This window comes from Rattus norvegicus, chromosome 2, assembly GCF_036323735.1.
Source record: "Rattus norvegicus strain BN/NHsdMcwi chromosome 2, GRCr8, whole genome shotgun sequence".
Lineage (NCBI taxonomy): Eukaryota > Metazoa > Chordata > Mammalia > Rodentia > Muridae > Rattus > Rattus norvegicus.
The window spans coordinates 46853238-46859881 of record NC_086020.1 but is presented as its reverse complement, the minus strand read 5'-3'; the positions used below and the strand labels follow the sequence as shown (position 1 = coordinate 46859881).

The following is a 6644-nucleotide window of genomic DNA, read 5'->3' as shown; positions in this document are numbered from 1 at the left end:
TGGGCCCTAATTAGAGTGGCCAGCAGAATCTGTATGATCTTGCTCTCAGTCTACACTGGGGAAGCCCCCACTGTCCCCGCTCCCACCCCAGGGCTAACACCTGTAAGCTTACCTTACAGCCCTGGAGCTCCAAAGCTCCCCTGCCTTCTACTTCCCTCCCAAGATGGTACTTGCTGTGGTTGAGTCACACAGAGGATAGACACCCTCTATAGAGACAGTGGCTTATTTTCAAGTCCAAAAGTGTGCCTCCTGCTTCTGCAGTTGTTTGCACTGACCTCTGTCTCTCTTATGGCCCCTAAATGTGATGCCTCCCTCCCTGTCTCCCTGTCGTGTGACTCTGTACACGATGTCCAGGGTGCCGTGCTACAATGAAATTTTGGGTAGGATAGCTCTGACTCTCCTAGCCTTTTCCAATTCCAACCCTAAGTAAAAGACACCAATGCTCCCATGCCCCCAGCTTTCTTTCCACTGGGCCCTCCACAGTGGTCGCCCTGAGGTTCCCTATGTCCCAACTCCCAAATGAGTTACATTCTTACTTTCCTAGTCCACCTCCCTCATTCTGAGCTAACCCTTTAGATGGCTAAAGAAGAAAAGTTTCTCTCTGACTTGGGCCTATCACTGTGAACCAAACTTGTATGCCAGATTGTTCCCTTAATCTTCCCTGAGGATGGCGGTCTTCCCAGAAAGCCCAGATGTGTGAATCCTGGGGAACAAGCCTTAAACCGGAGCAGATGCCACTCAGCATGGCCCTGATATTAGTCCCCTCAATGTTTGTGTCTCTGATCTTGCCTTAAGCTGGTCCATTCTAGAAAGTACACAGTGTCCTACAATCTTTGCTTTATCCCAGGCCATCAGCACTTCTTAAACCAGTGGTTCTCAACCTTCCTAATGGTGTGACCCTTTAATACAGTTCCTTATCTTGTGGTGACACCCGCCCCCCAACCATAAAACTATTTTTGCTGCAACCTCATAACTGTAATCTTGCTATTGCTATAGATTTTAATGTAAACATCATGTATTAGGTGACCCTTGTGAAAGGGTTCTTGGGGTCAAGACCCCTGAGCTGAGAACAACTCAACCTTTAAACAAAAGCCACAGCTGCTTAATGCATGTTTTATTCTGGGGACTTTGAGGTATGACTTCAAGTCCCACAATTGCTCTGCAAGGGAGGTCTATCCACATTTTAGATATGAGGAATCATAAAGTTGGCTTTTCAGAAACCTCTCTTGCTGGTTTAAAGGGATTTCCTATTAAGACCCAGTACAGAAGACACAGTGTCCTGAAAGTCATGAGAGTCCCAGGATCTTTTCCTGTAGTTCTGGGACAAAGAAACCCTGGATTATGAGGAAGGGAACCTATGATTTTTAAGAGTTAATTGTGGCCATTTGGGAATTATGAGTGGAAACCAGTGTGGTTTTATTTATTTTTTTATTCTAATCAAAACATTTAATTAAAAAAATTACAATAGCAGAGAAAATAACAACAATAAAAAGAAATTAGTCGTGGGAATCAAGGTTGATTTTAGCTCCTAAGAGACCAGCACCCCTGCTGAGCTGGACTTAGCCCCAGCCCCTTCTGAGTTTTCCTTGTTTGCTGGCTTATCTCCACTGTAAGACAAAAGTGTTTTTCCCGGAATTCACTGAGTTCTTTCCCCTTTGCCTGAAGCTGCTGTGACAGTGTCGGAATGATCTCCTTGTTCCGGTCCAAGGCAGGCAGCAGCATTTCTTTCACAGTCCGCTCTGCCTGCACACCTCCAACCACGAGGTAGCACTGGGGGGGGGGGGGGGTGGCTCATCCTCTTCCTTCAGTGTATCGATCACAACTAGGCTGTGCTCATTCAGTTCCATCTCCAGCCCAGCTGCGTTGGGTGCCAAGCCCCTCTGTTGCTGCTGAAAGCAATTAAAGCCAGTAATTACTTGTCCCATCGACACCGCCCCCTTTCCTGTGCCACTCACCCCCCACCCCCATCCTCACGTACACACCCGCTCTTGCCCACAGGACAGCTGCAATCCTCCATCTTCCCCACGTGCAAGCTTTGAGTTTCTATTTTTAAAAATAATATATTTATTCTTTGAGGAGTGCATACGTGTATGCAATATATTTTCATCATACTCACACCTCAACCACCTGAGACCAGCTTTAGAATGTAGCCGATATCCTAAAGACTAAGTGGAGGAAAGAGAGCAGCACCCACAAATTAGCTGAGCTCCTGGGGTGACTTTTTCCGAGGAGCACTTCACCCTGACAGGCAGTTGTTAGTCGGTCATATGAATTATTCGATTTTTTTTCCTTGTTTGGGTCTGATTGATTGAACCAGAGTTTTTGACCGAGAATGAAACCAATGCAATTGAGGGAAAAAAAGACTTACTGAGCACAGATTAGGAGTCAGGAAAGCAGATTCAAGTAGTCTGGGGTCACACTTCCAGATTTTATAAAATGGTGTTGCTGTTGGTAACTTTAAACTACAAAGGGTGGTGGGAATTCAATCACTTGTTGACTGAGAATTGATTTAGTGCTGTTTTCTAAGAGACTGTGTGTGTGGTCTAAATAGCTGGTTAGTTTGGGGGAAGGAGTCTGTTAAGTGGAAATTTCTGGTTGTGTCATGTGAGGCAGGACCCATTAGAGGATGTGTGATGTTGAGAGAGAGAGAGAGAGAGAGAGAGAGAGAGAGAGAACTCAGCAGACAGTAATGGGATATTGCATAGTTGTGAAACTCTTCATTGGTCTCCAGTCGTTGCTGCTTTTCATTGAGAGAGACACAGTAGAGAGCTTCTGGTGTCCTGGCTGGTCCTGCTGACTCTTGCCGGTTCGGCAGGGGCCTGGGGGTTTCTGCTGGATCATGCAGCTGTTGCTGATTTGTGTCTCATGGCACACTTTTGAACTATAAAGTTGGTATCGAGACACTACTGAATTGGACTGCTGTATCCTGACAAATGGAGATTGGAATCGCCCCAAAGAACTACTTCTAAACAGATTCACATCCCCTTGTCCTATTTACCATCTTTTCTCCTCTACCTTCGGATGGTGGACTAGAGGTGGGGGAGGGTTGCAGCATTTGAGAGCCCTAATTATAGTAGGTTTTGAAAAATCTAAGCCTACAGTTTGTTGGGAGGATAACAGATGCAAGCAGAATGTTGCAGAAAACTGAGATCTGTCCCAGTCCAAAGATCAGTTCGCCTCTGAGCATGCACAGGTCTGTAGGCCAGTGCATGTGTTCAACACTGAGGATGTGCTTGAGGTCTGCTTGATCTTTGAAGTAACCTGAACTACTGCTGTGACTTTCCTTTCTTTTCTTTGACAACTTCAACAGATGCCTCTTAAATATACATTCTCCAATATTGTAAGTTTTTGTTCGTCCCCCTAGAGTGTAAGCTTCTTCATCCCTGAGAGCAAATAGATGAACGAAAAAGGAAATAAGAAAAGAGCCCAATGTCCTAGTGTGTTGGTTGCGTGGTGAATTTGATTAGCTATTTAATAAATATTCATCTCTTCTTGACTCACGGACATTAGCAGTGAAAGAGCTGGGCTTCCAGAGGAATCTTCAGTATGAATACCCATGGCCAGCAGCAGTATCTATCTGGTTTCATGGCTCCTAGCCATGAAGCTAAGCAGAGGAGCTAACCAGAACCTGCTAAGTTCGCACAGCTGAAGTGATTGGAAAAGACTCCCAGAGATAACTCAACATTTCTAATAACTCAGTTAAGAAAATAAAAAGTAGCTTTGATTCTCCCATTTGCAAATCAGCGTCTTGACAATAAACCCTTGGTTAAAGGACTGTTGTGTATGGGAGCCTTGGTGCAGCATGTGACCCTGGATTTCAAGTTAAAGGGGTGTTTAAAGGCCTTCGCAGCTTCTTGGGATGGGAGATTTGAGAGTAGATAAAAGAATTATGTCTTCAAACCAGAGAAGATAGAGAACAAGTTTATTTAGGGCACCCCAAAGAGAGCAGCAGGCATGGCAATAAAAGAAAGACATGCCTGTGTATGGTATGAGGGTAGAGTATCACTGGTCTAGGGCGAGCCACTTCCCTTGCAGTAGCTCAGCACATAATTCCCACCATATTACTGATCGGTGATGTTCACTCTTGAGCGGTTAGGGTGAGCCATAAGGCATTCAGTTTCCCAGGCATGTGATTCCCACCATGCAAATGAGCTTTGTCGTCGCTGTTCTTGCTATCATGAGGTTCTGCTGTTTCACTGTTTGGGTGAAATGGAGCTTGTAGCATTCCTGTTTTAAGGGTGATTATGAGACCAGACTGGCTTTGGTGACCTGTTCCCTTGCTGGCCTCTCAGTCATGACCTTCCTTCCACATTTCCACATCCATGATGAGATCACAATGATGAGGCGGTACAAGTAGTTTGGACAGATGAGGACCTTTCATCCTTTACAATAAGACTATGGTGGAAGGTGGACCTCTGATTCTCATTCTGCTTTTGTTGAGTACTTATATACTTGTAGTCACCTCCCCTAAGAGTCGCAAAAAAAAAAAAAAAAAAAAAAGTCTGAGGAGAAAAAGGACATGACATGTGTAGGATGAATTTCTTGTTGTTTCCCCTGGATTTGCCTGTTCTGACCCTTGCCTCACTCACACCCCGCCCACTGCACATGGGACTTTGCTGGGCTAGAAATTTGAGTCAGGAGGAAGTGCTCTGGCCTTGGCCTCTTGCTTTCCCAGCATCAAAGGCCACCATGTGAGCTGGAAAGGAAGCTCTGTGTGCATTATGTTGAGTTAGCAATGGGCTTTCTGAGAACAGCAAGGAAATCTGGGGTTGGTAGCAGCAAGAACTAAGTTTCAGGCATGACTGTGCAATTTCTGAGACTCTTAGCAAGTCCTTGCTCAATAGAATAGCAGATTCCAAACAGCAAAATAAAGCTAAGATTTGCCGCCACCTACATATCCACACCGTTGGCTACAAGAGGTAGATAGCCATTTTCCTGCTGTCAGGGTTTTGTCTCCTAGCACTAACAGCTATGAGGGAAATTGTAGCCTAAATCCTTTCTTCAATATAGAATTGCAACACCATCCTTTCTCCAGAGAGTACCTCATTTCCAAAAAGTTCATCATTCCTGTGTTGGGTATCCCATTTAGGAAAAAGATGAGAGTTACATTCACTTGGGGCCCCCATTCATGGGAGTCACAAAGGAATGATCCCCTGATGGGATGCCAAAAAGAACCATATACTCTTACACTCTGCTACTTGTCAATTATTCTATCAATGAATTCACTCATTCATTTATCTATTCAGTAAATATTTATGTTGAGTTCATTCACCCATTAAATAAATTATAATGTAACAATACCTGAGTTGGGAATATAAGGGTAAATTCTGTGGCTAAACCCATCCTTGTTTACATTTGGAAGAGACTGAGATAGTAAGAAAGCCCTTAAAATTATGGTCATTATATTCCCTTTGATAGAGAAGCCATGGAGTGATGTAAGCTTGCACAAGATGTAGACGTGGATCTGTCTACTTTTCAAGGAAGTGATGTATAAGGAAAAGTAGTAGGGGTCATCGGGTGACAAAAGTTGGGAGGGCAGGATGTACCGAGAGTTGTCAAGACAATGGTCAGTCTGCGTAAGGCAGAAGGTGAGAGAGGTCGTGCGAATTGCAACAGAGATTGTAGAAGGCTGGGGTGTAGCAAGGGGAAGCATGAATAAAGCAGTGATGATCTGGTATTTCTGTGGACTCTTAAGCAAGGGAGTATTACAAAAGTGTTTAGGAGAATGGTTACTCTGTTTTCTATGTTCAGCACATACTGGAAGTGACAGAGACCAGCAGTAGGGAGACAAGTGAGGGGATATGGAAAGATAAGACATGGAAGGCTGTCCATGAAAACAGAGGGAAGACTGGCAGAGCCCAGTGTCTTTGAGATTGGCCAGAGATTGCACCAGGAGAAACCTGGGAACACTGGACAGCACCAGATTTGTAGGAGCAGCCCTCTGCTGAACAGTACTCACTGGGACTCATTTATCACAGTGGTTTTCGAGCTGTTCCAGTCTCAGGCTTCCCTGGAGGTGCGTTAAGGAATCCATTCAACCAGAGTGTCTCCATATTGACCCGTCGGACAAAGGCTGGAAAGTGTCTATTCTTCTTCTTCACAGTGGACTCATTCTATCCGAATTCCATTTGCCCCCCAGCAATTATTAAATTTAGATGTGGGTATGTCTAGACCACCAACTCTTGACTCCACCTATGCCTCCATGCTCCTAAGATCTCAAGTCCCCCCAAAAGGTGGTTCTTTTTTTTTTTTGGTGGCTTTTTTTTTTTTTTTTTTTTTTTGCTTCTGTTCCCACACCCACCTAATTCACTCTTCCTTGGCTTGACTCCCATTGTAATTCTCTTACAGCAATTCTATGAGGTATGTGTGTGTGCATGTGCATATGAATATGTGTGTTGAATTACTCTAAACTCTTAAACATTTATCAACAGAGATAAAAATTAAACCTGACAGCTGACTGGCAACATTTTGGTGGGGGGTGGTGTTAGGTCAAACTCTTTTACTGGAAACAAAAGATAAGACTTCTTTTGACTAGAAGATCACTTCTTTTTCTTTTCTTTTCTTTTTTCTTTCTTTTTTTAATTAATCATTTCATTTGTTTACAACTCAAATGATATCCCACTTCCCTCTTACCCCTCCACCAA

General features: G+C 44.1%; 1 pseudogene; it reads right to left on the bottom strand.

The window, feature by feature from the left end:
• Positions 1–1383: 1383 nt before the first annotated feature.
• Positions 1384–1847, bottom strand: Pfdn2-ps1 (prefoldin subunit 2, pseudogene 1; annotated as a pseudogene).
• Positions 1848–6644: the final 4797 nt, after the last annotated feature.